At 44.6% G+C, this 15,920-nt stretch overlaps 1 pseudogene across 1 annotated transcript in view; it reads left to right on the top strand.

Moving 5' to 3' along the window:
• Nucleotides 1-2,347: 2,347 nt before the first annotated feature.
• Nucleotides 2,348-15,920, top strand: part of LOC307247670 (bcl-2-like protein 1) — a 31,539-nt pseudogene continuing 17,966 nt past the window's right edge. The window contains exon 1 of the transcript in view: nt 2,348-2,751. The product of the transcript in view is annotated as a bcl-2-like protein 1 (transcript). The remainder of the gene's footprint in view (nt 2,752-15,920) is intronic.

Raw genomic sequence — 15,920 nt, 5'->3', positions numbered from 1 at the left:
TGGCTTGGACTACCACGAGCCTGAGCTGCATTGCACTCTATGGGTTCAACAATAAGCTGCAGCTGCCATTCAAATCCTTGGAGGAGAAATGCAAGGTGATGAGAGCCAGAGAGGTGGTGCAGTAGAGGGACTGAAGTGATCTGAAGGTGGCCAAAGCTGGAATCCAAGTGAGAACTGGCAGGAAGTAGAGGATGCTGTGTCACAGGAGGAGACAAGATGAAACATGGGAGCATGTTGGGATGGGAGAACACAGTTGAGAGGAAGGTGACCTGGACTAAGATCTGGAGAGCCAAGCCTCACCGCACAGATTCCTCATCCAGGCAGTTTATGATGTGCTCCCAAGCCTGTCTAACATGCACACATAGGGCATAGCAGAGACACCAGAATGCTCATTGTTTTCCAAGCAAGGAACCCTTGAGCACATCCTCAGCTGCTGCATTACGGTACCAGTGGAGGCATGATAAACGTTTACATTTAGCAGACACTTTTATCCAAAGTGACTTACAGCTATTCAAACACAGACGGACGCGGCCATCAGGAGCAATTAGGGTTTGAGTGTCTTGCTCAAGGACACTACAGCATGCTAGCAGGAGGAGCCTGGGATTGAACCAGCAACCTTTAGATTCCTAGTGTGAAGGAAATTCTTCCGCAATGATCGGTGAGGTTAATCTGCCCGCTACAAGAAGACAAAACTGAGAATATCCAAGATTATATATTCTGCAGAATAAAGAGAAAGATTCAGTACTGCTCCAAAGCAGCGCTCGGATCAATCTGATATCACAGAGAAAGAGAGGAGGCTTTATACAGAAGAAACAGGGTGTGGTTTGGGTTAGAGGTCTCCGAGTCTGCCTCCCCCCCTTAACTGTATTCCTGGGTGCTTCCTCCCCTAACTGTCTTCCTGGGTGCCCCCTCTTCCTAGAATGTAAATAACAGGTACTTGCAACCTTGACCTGGCAGAATGGGGGTTGCATGACAATGTGGTTCCCCAGGAGTGTCCCTCATCTCCATAGAAGGTAAACAGGCCAAGTGTGATCGGATATTGGAATTGACATTGTAGGAGCAAAACATTTCTCTTTACATAAAAAATCTCTTTAAAACCCCCTTTTGGAGGTAGAAGCCTTTGTCCTCATTCAAAATAGTTGATCGTAATAATTTTTCCCTCACACTAGACAACCAGCTCTACCTCCTGAGCTACCACCCCCTGAAGGAAAAAGTCCTTAAGACCATCGCTGAAGCCGTCAGCACTGGACTTGAGTGGGCAAAGCAGTTCCGACACTCCAAGAAAACCATCGCCTTTGTCAGAGCTGGGGATCAGGCAACCCCTGCCAGAAGAACACCTGCAGGCATCCAGACCTACGCAAGAGGCAGGCAGCCGGCCACCTCATCCAGGTGGACGGCTGGGTCACCTGGATGAGGGTGTATTATTTTGAAAGGCCCGAAACACCCAATGATTCCAGGAACATCACTGATGATGTGTCCAGAGGCATCAGCAGATGTATTTACACAGCGATAGATATATATAAAGAAATGTATGATTAAGGCAATTATCATCATCTAACATGAAAGTATGTTAAATGTGACATCAAGGTTTCCACTTATTGTGCACAACATGGAATTTTGACGGTGGTAAGCTGAGCATTTCCCTCTCCAAATCCGGGTCATCCTCCATCACTGTAAGACAACATATTATAGATTTTTAATAATGGTCCATGGTGAAAATAATGTAATTCAAAGAGTAATGCACAACTTAATGAATATTATGAGAAAATGTCACAAATTACTTTGAATGACTAATGTAAGGGGTCAGCAGAGGTCAGACACTGGTGTAGAGAGAGACCTGTTTTCTCTCAACAGATACTCCTGCAGACACTGCATCTTTGTACCTGAAGCACACCTTTTCCCCATGATGAATGCTGCATACCCATCAGCCCTCCTGTCCCACACTTCCTTCCTGGTGTCCTTCGCTCTGACACCAAAGCCAAAAAGGTTGTTTTCTTCTGACACAGGTGGTGGAGCACTGGACCTCTCATAAATCCAGACCTCATGCCCAGCAAAAAAGAGAAGTCATTCAGCTTTGTGACATGTAACAACGTCAGATGCGGTAGTTAGTACAGGGAGCCAAATGTCATGATGCCAAATGATGAATAATCCCCCATATAGCCCCTGCACCCCTAGGCCACCAGCCCCATGGGATTTCTATGTGATGTCAAAGCTCTCCTCCAATGGGGATTCAGTGTTTGAACAATGCCATCAGTTTCCAACTGGCAAATTATTGCGCTACCCCACTGACTTACCAAAAATAACAGCAGAAAGAGGTCTACGCCCGAGCAGCTTGGCAGTTTTCAGCATGGAGCACAGCAACAGAGAGATTGTGGTCTCTTTCATCAGCTACAAATTGTCTCAGCAGAACTATCCAATACTGCAGCTGGGGCCAGAGAGCACCAGTGAAAAGGCACTTTGGGAGTTGGCGGACGAGTTTGAGCTGCGCTATATGAAAGCCTTCAGCGACACTTTGTCCCAGCTCCACATCACTCCCGCCACGGCCTACAACAGCTTTGAGAACGTGATGGACGAGGTGTTTCGGGACGGGATCAACTGGGGACGCATCGTGGGCCTGTTTGCCTTTGGAGGTGCCCTCTGCGTGATTGCGTGCAGAAGGAGATGAACAACATGATGCCCCGCATAGTAGACTGGATGACCATATACATGGGCCACCACCTTGATCCATGGATCCAGAGTCAGGGAGGATGGGTGAGTACCTCGGCTTAAACAAAGTAACCTTGTTGCCTTAACATTTTGAGTAGAGACTTTGTTATTTCAACTAATGCATTTAAATTGGGTTAGGCAAACAAAAAGAAAAAAGAAACCGACCTGGTGTCAGTTGGCCTGGTTTCAGTTGGGCCGGTACAGGCCCAACTGAAACCAGGCCAACTGACAAGCAGTCCACCAGGGGAATGCCTGGTACTCCCGGTGGCCAGTCTGCCCCTCCTTCTGACGCAAGTGGATGGATAAATGGTTATTTGTCAAAAATTGTTCCCAATGTAGCCGAAATTCAAACAACATTTGATTTCGTCATATAGACTAAAAGCTAATTTCCCGAATAAAATAGTGTGGTAGAAAGGCTGAGAACCAAACTCAACCCTAACAGCCTGTCAGTGGTGATGTGTGCAGACCAATAAACTATGAATTTATAATCACAAATAAAAAAATCATTTGTTATATTAGAAAGTTTCTTTGTTCTGTCCTTCTTGTCACTGTCCAAATTAAATAGACAAACACCCAAACAGGCAAACTAATGTTGTGCACGAGTTGAACCAAGATGTTTAGCAGGCGCAAGTAGCCTTGTTCTCTTTGACTCTTTGAGCGAAACATTTTGAGTTCCAAATTGAGTGCCAACGTTCCTTGACATTCAAAGTTGTTCAAGCGTTTTTGCTGAAGTTAGTTTAACCGACTCAACAACAACAACACATGAATAAATTGCTGTATGACACTCAAGACACAACCACTGTGGCGACTGCTGCTGGCTATGTAAAACTTTATTTCATTCTAATCTTCTTTTTTCTGTCCGTCTCGTGATCATCATGACAGCACCACTTTGCGGAGGTATTCAGCGAAGATGCTGTTGCCAGAGTCAGGAGGTCGAAGGAGTGTTTAAGGTGATGGATGCTGGTCGGGATCGTGCTACTCACAGGAGCGCTGTTCTACGTGGTCATTGTGAAGAATCGGCTTTAGAGCAGAGGACAATGGTTATTTGATTCTATTTTTCATATACAGTAGTTTGGAAAAAATATTAATTCATCATCATCATTATTTATTTTTCTATTTTGGAAAGGCTTGTTCTTTTTTTCTGTTGTACAGTTATTTCCATGCTTCAAACAAATGCATTTTAGAAATGTCATTTTTGATATCTATGATCTGTGGTACTATTTTTAGAAGAGGAAGAACACAAGTACAGAAGGTTTTCATTTTGTGGTTAAGTGACATCTCTGAACTACCACAATTCAAGTTCAAGAGATTATTATACGGTCATACATATGTGCAGTGAAATGTCCCTTTGGGACTCTGCAATTTCTCTAGTTGTTAATGTGCCTTATTACTTAATGAAAGAATTTTTTTTTTTTCCTTAAAATTAACTTAACCACACCATTGCTCTGTTTAATTATTCTATTATATAATTATAGATCCAGAATTACGATTGGGGCGCTGCCCCTTGCAGCTACCTGCGCGAGCACCTTGTATCGATCGCGCACATTTTAGTATTTTTAGTATTTTTAGAGCTCATAGAGCTTATTGTGCATAGTAAATTCTGCAAAAGTGCAATAAATGTGTCAAGTGGAAATTTAAACACACAGTTCCAGTTCAGGTTTTATTTGTGTTGAGTTAATGCTGAAGTCTTCCCACCTGCCTAATTTTGAACATTGGGATGCTTTGAGCAATAATGGCCACATGAAGATGATTTCACACCATCTCTTACTGAAGAAGGTTAAAGGAGGTTTAATGCAATTAAGTAGTGTAAAGCAATAAATGCTTACACTCTATCAACAATATATCTCAATACAAATATAATTTTAAGGGCAGCGCCACTCACACACTTGGGCACCCACACATACAGTACGTACACAATTCACACTATGTACTGTAGAAGAAGTTCTCCTGCATTTTCTGTGAGGTTAATCTGCCGCTACAAGAAAACAAAACTGAGAATATTAAAGATATTTATTCTCCAGAATAAAGAGAAAGATTCAGTACTGCTCCAAAGCAGTCTCCTGACCAGTCTGCTCCTGCTTCGGACGAAGAAGGCTTTATACCGATGAGAGGTTGTGTACCTTTAGTCAGGTGTCATTTACAAGACAATGCCCCCCTCAATCATCCATTGATCAAATCAATTCAAGAGAGCTCATACAATGGGTTAACAGCCAAACTCAGGTCACAGGTATGCTCTGACATCATACACACAATGCTCTGTCAAGTTACCCTTATCTCCACACAAGGTTGAGTGAGGATGAAATGTGATCTCGTCTTTATACTACTTTGTCTTTTTTACTTTTTTTAACCTGTGCTGTCAGCATGCAATGGCATACAACACAGAGTATTTGTATTGCATTCAGGACAGAGTTAGTCTGCAAGTGGAGTTCAAGTTCTCAACCTGCAATGCGACTCTTTATTAATTCTTAAATCATCAAGAACTGCTGCAATAACTCTTTCCTGTGGATGACCTGTAGAATGACAAGAGCACAATTTTTGGCTATGGAGAGCCACCACCAACCCCCCTCTTTGGAGAACTATTTATCATCTTTGGGTATGTAAACAACTGATCGCTACTCCAAGAGTGGGAGAATCATCACGGTGAGACAAATAACCATGGAAACAAACAACATTTACACAAAAACATGAACATTGGACGACAACATGTATTGAAAAACTGAATTAGGTCCAGGAAAACTGGAACTACAACTGGTCACGTGGCCTCTTCCTGTCATAGTTATGGAAGCAAATGAGGGAGGAAAGGAGAGGAATGCAACCAGGAGGGTGCTGGGGTGCACTCCAAGCAGGCGTGCGTGCGTGCGTTCGTGCATGCGTGCGTGCGTGTGTGTGTAAGATGTCCACCGGTAAGTGTACATGACTTATCCCCATTGGTACTGGTGCAGAAGGTCGGTAATATGTTGCGGCACCTCCAAGCAGCGCAAGGGGCCATGAAGCCCCCCGAACCCCTCAGCCCTGAGGACAACCCTCGGCTATAGGAGATCCCCGGGTACCCTGCCCTGCAGCCACGGAAGACCCCCAGGCCCCCAGAGAAGTCAGAGGGCTGTGGCGCCTCCAACGCCCAGCCCCGAGGAGCATGACCCAGTCCCAGGGAGTACGAGGAGACCCCACACCCCAGGGGCGCACACATACAACCAACCCCCGGGCGCAGGCACAAGATGCAGCCGCCGGCACAGAACCCGGGCCACGGGCGCAGGGCACGGACCGCAGGCCCAGATCACGGTCCCACGGTGACAGACCGACACTCCTCGAGCCACCCGCCCCACGGGCGGGCCGGCAGGACCCCCACACCCACCCACGCCCCGCACAAGGGGGGAGGCCCGCCCCACTGCAGTTGACCAGACGCCCACACACCGCAGCTAAGCGCCCACACACGCAGCAAGCGCCCAGCGTGGGGCACCTCGATGCCACACCCCCCTCCCCCCCGGCAACGCCTGCAGGCCACCCGGCACACAGGCCCAACGCCACCCCCAGCACCCGGGGCCCTGCAGCAGAGAAGCCGCGCCGCAGAAGCAAAAGGCCAACAGCCGCCCCCTACACCCCAACCCACACCCACAATGACAAGCAGTCCCCCCAGGGGCCCCGGAAGGGCCCGGCGGCGCTCTCCGCAGCCCCACCAGGTCGCAGCACATCCCAAGCCACCAGGCGCAAGGCCAGCGACCAGCCACCCCTGAGAAAAAAAACCCCCAGTGCAGTTAAAATTGCGGGGTTGGGGGTGCGAGTCCATCAGGCATAAGTGTTCATCGGATCACTCGCACCCCTTTTGTCCCGCAGGCCCTGGTCTGATGGAGTGTTGTTTGGAGTAGGATTGGTGTGCCAGTGTATGTGTTCTAAGCTAATGTGAGTGGGATTAAAATTTTGAGACGGACGAGAAGCTGCTTGGGCAGGAGTGTGACAGGCAAGATGGTAGCTGCCCGCCGCATCCCCAACCACATAGCCTGCACCCCGCCCATCTCGCAAGCCCTCGGCCTATTGTGTGGTGTATGTGCTGAGTATGAGTTTTGGCACTGAGAGAGATAGGGGAGTCTCGACCCGATCGATCCAGGGGCACAGCAGGCCGGGGAGCAACCACGCAGACCCCCTCCCCCCGGACCCGACCGCACCCCAGTCTGCCCACCTCCCATACCTGGTGGCAGCCAACCCACAGCGATCAGCCAAGGGCGCAGAGCGTCCACCATGCACCTCCGCCATGTCAGGCAGCTCCGCGTCCCCATCAGGGCCCTGGTCAGCCCCCAGCCGCCGAGCATGCAGACTACAGAATAGAGGGCGGCAGATGGCACCCCCACCCACAGCCCGACCCCCCAGTGACCAGCATCCCGCGCGTCGAGAGCGTCAGAGGGCAGGTACCTCGGCAGCCCTTTGTGATGACAGGAGACCGCCACCCATGATGGAGGCCACATGGTGAGTCCCGCGCCTAGCACAGCCAGTCAGGTGCAGGATTCAGATTGACAGGACCAGACGGAACGCCTAACCAGCCCATGCATGGCGGGCCACCACCCCCCAAGGGAGGCAGAGGGACACACAGGCCCAGCCACCCCACCCACAGGGCCGGTAACCCCAGCGGCGCGCCGACCCGCCAACCATGGGGCTCAAGACCCGAACCAGCCACCCACACCCCCCGCCCCCAACCCGAGCCCCAGAACCCACAACCACGCCCGGAACCCACACACAGACGCCAGCCGCAGGTACTCCCTGGTAGCACGTCCCGCCCCCCCCCCGCCCCGCCACCCCTGGAGACAGGCCAGCTCAACTCAGGAAAAGGAGCGGGCGCCACCACCCAGACCACCCACCTCCCCCATGGGGCCCCGGGATCCCCTAAGAACACTGGCCCATGCACCACGGATGTCCCCAGAGCCGCCTGGGCAGCCACCCAACCGCGGAGTCCCGGCAGACCAGGAGGACCCCAACATGCCGCGAAGCGCAACAACATTGCGCCAACTTAGGAAGACTCAAGTATTAAATAATGGAGTTATGTCAGTGATAAAAGTAGCCCATATTTCATTCAATGAATTAACATGGTTTTGAGATATTGCCAATAGTTTTTCCATTGAGATGTAATCTATTAATAACCGCAACCATTGGAATGTGGTGAGATTATCTCTCTTTTCCAATTGAGTAATGTTGTTTTCTTGGCGATTGTTAAGGCGATCAAAATGGGTTGGATGTGTTTCAGTGGTGGGTCGACTAAGGAGAGGTCACCGAGAAGACATATAGACGGGGAGAAGGGAATGCTGAGACCCAGAAGAGTTGATAGCTTCTTGGTGATGTTAGTCCAGAATGCTAGGTTAGGTGGGCAGAGCCAGAAGGCATGAAAGTAGTCATCTCTGGTATCAAGGGAACAGTGGGAGCAAATGTCTTCATCCACAAAACCCATTTTGAACATTTTGTGTTCCGTGATATGGGCTCTGTTCAAAATTTTATATTGGATGAGTTGAATTTTGGAGTTGCGGGTCATAGAACAGGTGTTGTTGCAAATAAGTTTCCCCAGGTTTATATTGGTGGGACCAGCAAGGTCTCAAGCAATGTAAAGATAAGGTGTCGTCTATTTTTAATAAAAGTTTGTATTCTGGAAAAGGGATTTTTCAAGTGACCGATATGAGTGAGATGTTCAATCATTTCAGGTGGTTGTAGGATGTTGTGGGTCAATTTGATTTAAACTTTTAGAGACTGCTGTAATTGAAGGAATTGAAGGAAGCCGTGGCCACCGATATTATACCTTTGGGTTAAGGTTGGGAAGGATATTAGCAAATTGTTTTCAAAAATGTGTTCCAGATGAGTAATTCCTTGTCTTTTCCAAGACTTAACGATTATTGGTCTGTTTTTAACCAGGAAATCTGGGTTGTGCCAGATTGGGGTGAGTTTGTTTGGAGGTAGAGTGTGACCACTTAGTTTGAGGAATTTCCACCAGGCTGACAGAGTTGTTGTGATAAGTGGGTTTTTAAAGCAATTATGTTTCCTTAAAGATTCCGTAAGAAATGGGAGATCGGATTATGATAACTCCTGACATTCAGATTGTTCAATGTCTCGCCATCCATGGGCCAATTGTTGCTCTGGTTGTAACCATTTAATTATAAATTGAAGATGGTTTACTAGATAGAAGTATCTAAAGTTTGGGGCTGCTAGGCCTCCACAGTCTTTGTTTTTCTGTAGTGTTGCTAGTTTGATTCTCGGTTTCTTGTATATCCAATAAAATATGTTGACCATTGAGTCTACAGTATTAAACCAATGTACTGGTGGTTGCACTGGGGTCATTGAAAATATATAGTTTATTTTGGAAGTATATTCATTTTCACTGCTGCTATCCTACCAATTAGTGAGATGAGTAGGTTGTTCCATCGAATGAGGTCTTATTCAATGGATTTGAGCAATGGGGCGAAGTTAAGGGGTAAACAAACCTGATAGATTGGGGGAGATATCAATACCAAGGTATCTAATATTGCCCGTTGTGATGGTTAAGTGAAGTTTCTGGATTGCAGCATTACAGTCCCCCCCAATGAGTGGTAAGACTGTGGTTTTAGTCCAATTTATTAAATAGTCTGAGAATTTAGATATAAGATTGAACACCTCCGGTAGGGATGATATTGGGTTCCGTATGTACAACAGAATATCGTCTGCATACAAACTGATTTTGTGAACAGAGTTTCCTGTTTGTATGCCAACAATATAACTGTTTTGAAGTTACCCGCCGCGAGGGATTCGATAAAGATGACGAATAGTAAAGGGGAGAACGGACATCCTTGTCCTTGAATCTTCGATGGCTGTAAAAAGTGATTTTTCTCTATCACGTTTCAATTGATTGGCAAGAAATTTACCTGATTTGTAATTGAAATCAAAATAATTTGCTCTTGTTCACGTCATAAGGAATTGTGTCTTTTGATGGATGATAGCTTCAGGTTGAGATGTATTTGTCCTGATCTCATTTCGGATTTGCTCAGAAGATGAGTGGGCTTGTTGGGAATGTAACTCCTGTAGTCGCTGTTGGAGTTTATTTTGGCATTCTTGTCCTTTCTTTTTCTTGTGAGTGGAGAATGAAATAATATTACCTCTTAGAACTGCCTTTGCTGTTTCCCAAAGCAAGGATGGTGATATTTCTGGGGAGTCATTCAGTTCAATGAAGGAAGTCCATTCTCTTGGAAATACCTTACTTTCCGGACTATAGAGCGCACCTGTATATAAGCCGCATCCGCTCTATTTAAAAAAAAAGAGATATACAAGCCGCACCGGGCTATAAGCCGCAGATATCTATGGTGAAAAATTAGATATTTACTGCATGTACAGAACGATTTTGAACTGTAAACGTACATGTATGTACCTGAACAGATTATTTCCGAACAGTGCCTTTTAACACGGCAGCAACTTTGCTGATTAAAACGGAACAGAACCAAGAGAAAAAAAACGGCATTTATTTACCTTTATTTCTCCTGTGTTTGAAACCACAAGTCACTTTAATCATCTTCGCTGAAACCCATGAAGTCGTCTTCTTCAGTGTCGGAGTTGAACAGCCTCAGAAGCGCTTCGTCACATCTGTCTCCATCAGTCTCGCTCTCCGTGTCACTGTCATCCACCGGTGAAGTTGACTCTGAAGGTGCGCCGCTCTCTTCGCGTAGCAGTCCAGCCTTTCGGAACCCGTTGGTGATGGTGGATTTTATAAATAATTACCAGTTGGTAATTTATCGTCCGCGTTCTATCTGCTAAAGAAAAAGTAACGTATTCTTCTTTGCAGTGATTTTTCGTCTATCTTATTTTTGATTCTAATTCCGGTTAGAGCGCCCCAAGCGGTGGAAGAAAAATCCACAGAATAGCCGTACCTTTGTATAAGCCGCATGGTTCAAAACCTAGGAAAAAAGTAGCGGCTAATAGTCCGGAAAGTACGGTAAATGGTTAAATTCTTTATCTGTTAAAAGTGAGGTGTTAAACTGCCACCTGCCGGGAGGGTTCCAGATTGTTTAATTTATCAGGTTGAAACTAATTGACCCGTGATTGGAAATTACAATAGGGTGGATTTCTGGATTAGTGATTTTGGACAGTGGAGTTACTTGTCAAGAAAAGGTAGATTTGAGAGAAACTTTGGTGATGTGGTGAATAGTATATGTATTCCTTAGAATGTGGGTTATTTGATCGCCAACAGTCCCCAAGAGCAAGATCACTCATATATTGTTTTATAGTGTCCGACGAACGCCAGGATTTGGGAATATTTCTGGTTTGAGAACGGTCTAAATTTGGATCCAGTACTGTGTTGAAGTCTCCTCCCAGTATGATAATTTATTCAAAAAATTCTAAAAGTTTTGAAAATATATTGTCAAAGAAATTTGGGTCATCCTCATTGGGGCTATAAATATTAGCTAAGGTTCATTGATGTTACCTAAAATCCCATTCATCATTATGAAACGCCCTTCTGGGTCTGATATTGTGGTTTTATTTTGATATGGGATACTTTTATTGTTCAATATACATAGATACACCTCTTTTTTTTTGAGTTGTATGATGCGGAAAACATCTGATTAACCCATTTAGCTTTGAGTTTGAGGTGCTCAGATGCAGTGAGTTGGGTTTCTTGCAGTAGACAGAAGCTGGGGTTCATCTTGGTGAGGTGAGTTAGGATTTTGCTACGTTTAGCAGGTGAGCCCAAGCCTCTCACATTCCAACCAACAAACTTAATGGGTGTCATTGAAGCTAGTTAGGGGGTGATGGCACAATGCATCTAAGGCAATAGCTATACTACCGTTCCCATGCTTTTCCATAGATAAGTCTGGGGTTTCCTCCTTTATATTCCTTTTCATTGCCATCATATTGTAGGAAGTTTGTAGGGATACATAACTACACAAACAAATGACGAGTAGACAAAGATAAACACAGAAAATTGCCGGATTAGACATACATAAAGTGAAAGACATTATAGAGTGAGAGTGATAGGAGAAGTAAGGAGAGAGGTATTAGGGAGGTGAGATGATGAGAGAAGTATGGAGGGGGAATAAGGATGGTGAGATGAGAGTGAGCGATATTTTAAATCCTGACATAGATAGCATGCCTACTACTGCATCTTTAAGTATATAATAACTGGAATTACAAGAATACATACATTATGATTAGAATAACCAGGGTGTGGTGGAGGAGTCTCCGTATAACAGACCGTCTATATAAAATTTGCCAACAACCATCGATCTGCATTTACCCTTCTGCCGATTCTCCTTCAGGACAAGATACAGCACCTTCCTTCGGTTGTTGATCTCCTGGGGGAATTGATCGTCCATACGCAGCGTGGTTCCTTTCAGCTCCCGTCCTTTACTTTTAACCAGCTCCTTGTGCTTGAAGTGTTCAAACTTAGCAATGATGGAGTAAGGACGGTTCCCCACGCGACGTCCCAGTCCATGAACTCGGTGAAAGGTGATCTGCTACACTGGGTCTGTCGGGAGTTTCAGGGCATTGCGGAGAAAGTCTTTCACCATATAATTTGGGGACTCGGTGTTGTTCTCCGGGATCCCAGAAAAGATGAAAAATCCAGGATGGTCTCTTTCATTATTTTATTTTATTTTTTTACAACTTCCATCTCCGCTGTGAGACGCTTCGCGGAGGTTTTGGGGAGGATCCACGTTGTCTTTTTGCATCTCCCCGACCGTGTGATGTAGGAAATCAAGGCTGGCTTGGATCTCGGTAATGTCTCGGAGAAGTGGACCTAGCATGTCCAGCTTCGTGTTAATCTCATCCAAGACACTTACCTCTACTGCGCCCGGTATGAGATCATCAGTGTCCATTGCCGATTCGGTCTTCTTCCATTTTTTTTTGATTATTGGGGTCCTGGTCCTCTTCCATCACGTATGCGTTATAAAAAAAACCTATATAATCCTCAAGGTCCTCCACTTTGGTTTTGCGCGGTGTTCCCTTTTTATATATATATATATATATATATATATATATATATATATATATAAATATTATTTGCAATTTGCTTTGTTATTTTGTCTGAGGTGGGGCTAGTGTAGCAGGGAGCCACCATGTTGGGTCTCCACTCACTACTCACTTCCACTTCCGTCTTCTCGCGAGATCACAGCATGCTCCCCCCCGAGATCTCGTCTTTATACTCCAATACACATTGTGAGAAAGAGCAGTCTCCTCATGTAAAACTGTAAGAGACTCATTTCAAAACCCAGAGGCAATGTATTTTAAAGGCTAGGTAACATACACAAAAGGCAATTGTCCTAGGTAGACATCTTTCAAATTGTTGATCATATGCATTTTTCACTCACACTAAATTTTTCTCCTACTGGAACAACACCTCAAGGGAAAATGCAATAATGTTAAAATTTCATAAACTTTCGGCAAAGAGATCAGAATATAACTATAATGTAAATTGGATACAATACAATTATACTGCAGAGGTATCCTTCAATTCTATCTTATTGGAATCTACTGGGAAAATAAACATCTTATACTAAATGTAACTATATAAACTCATAACCAAATATTACAGATATTCTTCAAGGATATCTTCACCTCAAGTTGGGCAAACCTCTCTTCTCACATTTGGCTAGAGAAGAGTAAAAGACCAGTAAGGGTTATCTACACTATACAATGACAACGCACAAGACAAAAACCCCGTAGTTGTGCAGGAAAATCCTGTGTGAAGCCATCTTCTAAATTCTTACTAAAAATTTAAAATCATGAATCACATTGTGAAATAAACAAGACAAACACAGAGATTCCACGATTACATAATACTATGTAGAACTATTAATCAATGGTTAACACTTAATAATGACATCAGCAAAATTCATTGTGCACGTAATGACTAACACATCCTATAAGTAGGGAAAAACATAATTATACAAACATCTTCACATTTCAACATCTCAGTATCCCGACATCTCCGTGATCATCATGAGGTGGTTTCCAATCATCTAGTGGTGTGGAGACAAACTGTCCCGCCGTCATATTAGTAGTCATCTTACGAAGGATAGGTACTACACATTTTAGACAGCAACATAGCATTAAACACATTATCACTACAGGTATCAATATTTTTATGAACGTTCATTGCTCACTTGGGGCTCTTCTTCTGTATCTGATGTGAGTGAGAGTGGGTCGGAGCAGCGGCTATTTTTTAAGTCTCGCTGTGGAACTGTGTTCCAGGGTTGGATGATTATCAGGGCGATGGCAATGGCAAGAAGGATTATCATACAGACGTGACCAATTTTTTCCTGTTGACGGGGTGTCATCTTTTTCAAGTACAAGTACTCTAGTGGCATATCCTCTTCGTGGAGATGGAGGTTACTCGCACATATCCCACTAGGATCGTGATCTCAGTTCACATCCGATGATTTACCGTTGTAGTCGTTTATCTGGTCCTCTGGAAGGTTGCAGACTTTCTTGAAATGAGATGCGTGTGCCCACGTAGGTCATTTTACCACCTTAACTGCTGCTGCGGTGGTGAGGAGGATCTGGAACGGTCCAAGGAATCTGGCAGAGTTCCAGCGTTCCCTCCGGAAGTTGTAGATCACCACCCAGTCACCTGGTCGGAGGTCGTGTAGTGGTCCTTCAAGTGGGATGGCAAGGGCTGCTTTGACCTGGGCACATACATTTAAACACTTGGGTGAGAGACTTACATTATGACAACATTGTTTGCTCTAGGTCCAAGAATGTAAAATAGGGTATGGGGAATAGTTCTGTGTTTTTCCAAACAGTTATGTTGAATAGACAACTATAGTCTCAGTACAAAATAAATATATGCAGTCACCCTAGCGGAACAACAGAATAATATTATCACATTGTCTAATATGTAGGAGATAATGTTAATAGAATATAGATTAGGCTACAAAATAACCGACAATGTGTAAATCATGCAAGGTTTTTTAAATTGTCCTAAAATGCATTTCTCGAATGTTGCCTGAACATAATCCCATCTACACAATCCATTAATAAACGCAAGTCTAAAATGATAAATCCTAAAACTGGACAATCTGATCACTACTGATTTACATGATGTAATTCATATGTGGCTTTTGTCGACAGAAGATAGACCTAAGCGGTCTCCCGGTCAGCACTTCATGCTGAGACAGTGCTCTCGCACCATGTGATCGCCCTCACATTCCCATCATCACTAATGGCAGGAATGAAACTCAGTCAAGCTGACCTTCATTGGGATTCCATTAAGAAAACCATGTCAAGCTCCCCAAACAATATTTTAACCATGACAAAGCGTCATGGTAAGCGTCTGTATGTCTCATCAATCAGCTGCTCGTCACATCACACTTGCCTGTACATATCATGCAACCAAATAAAACAAAAGACAGTTTACAGCAAATAGATACACAAACACAACCAGTTGTACCAAGAAAGACAAACACTGTTTTCAACAAAAAAAACAGATGATGAACAGACAAATCAAACGAAAACCCTCCTTTTTGTTGTACTCATGAGTTTAAATTATTGTGGTTGAACTTTTCAAGAACTTCAGTAGCAAGATCTGGGCGGGGCGAAGCCACAATGGCAACGCTGTCAAGTAATCATGTGAATCACCAAAAGACGGAAGAAGAGAAGTTGGAGTAAGCAAAGTGATTGTTGCACATGTTGATGATGGAGAGGTGCTGCCTGAGAGAAATGAGCCGGTTTGCTTCGTAGCAAGATAAAGGCTACAGAATGTAATCAACCCAATAACCAGACGCAATTCCTCTCCATAAGATTACAACAACACAGCTAACATAAAACCATCTCCCTCATCCACAGTTAAAGAAATCCAGCAAACCCAACATGGAGCTGGTGTGAAAAGATTTATTTGAAGAGCAACAAAAGGTTCTCCTGTCTAATTGCTTGGCAAGCATTGCCTCATTCCACGATCCAAAAACAACAATTACCACAACAGCCAAGAAAGGCCATGCCAGGGTGTGACCCTAAGGAGACAAAATTTTAATATAAATGTCATGACTCAAATAATCACTTATTTAGTGCTGGCTGGAGTTATAGAGGAGAAGAAAAGAAAAAACATCAAACTAAGAATTTTAGGAAGTCCTGTGTATCCATGACACAAGCAGATGAGTAAAACATCAATATTGCAAAGTGTGCTGCCATTGATAATTTCAAAATCAGTCAAAATAAATTTCCGTAATGTGGCAGGACAAACACATTACCGACCCGAACCCTAACCCTAAACCTAACCCTAACCC

This window comes from Zeus faber (genome assembly GCF_960531495.2).
Source record: "Zeus faber genome assembly, contig: SCAFFOLD_30, whole genome shotgun sequence".
In the NCBI taxonomy this organism is placed as follows: Eukaryota; Metazoa; Chordata; class Actinopteri; order Zeiformes; family Zeidae; genus Zeus; species Zeus faber.
This window is presented reverse-complemented; position numbering and strand designations above follow the sequence as displayed.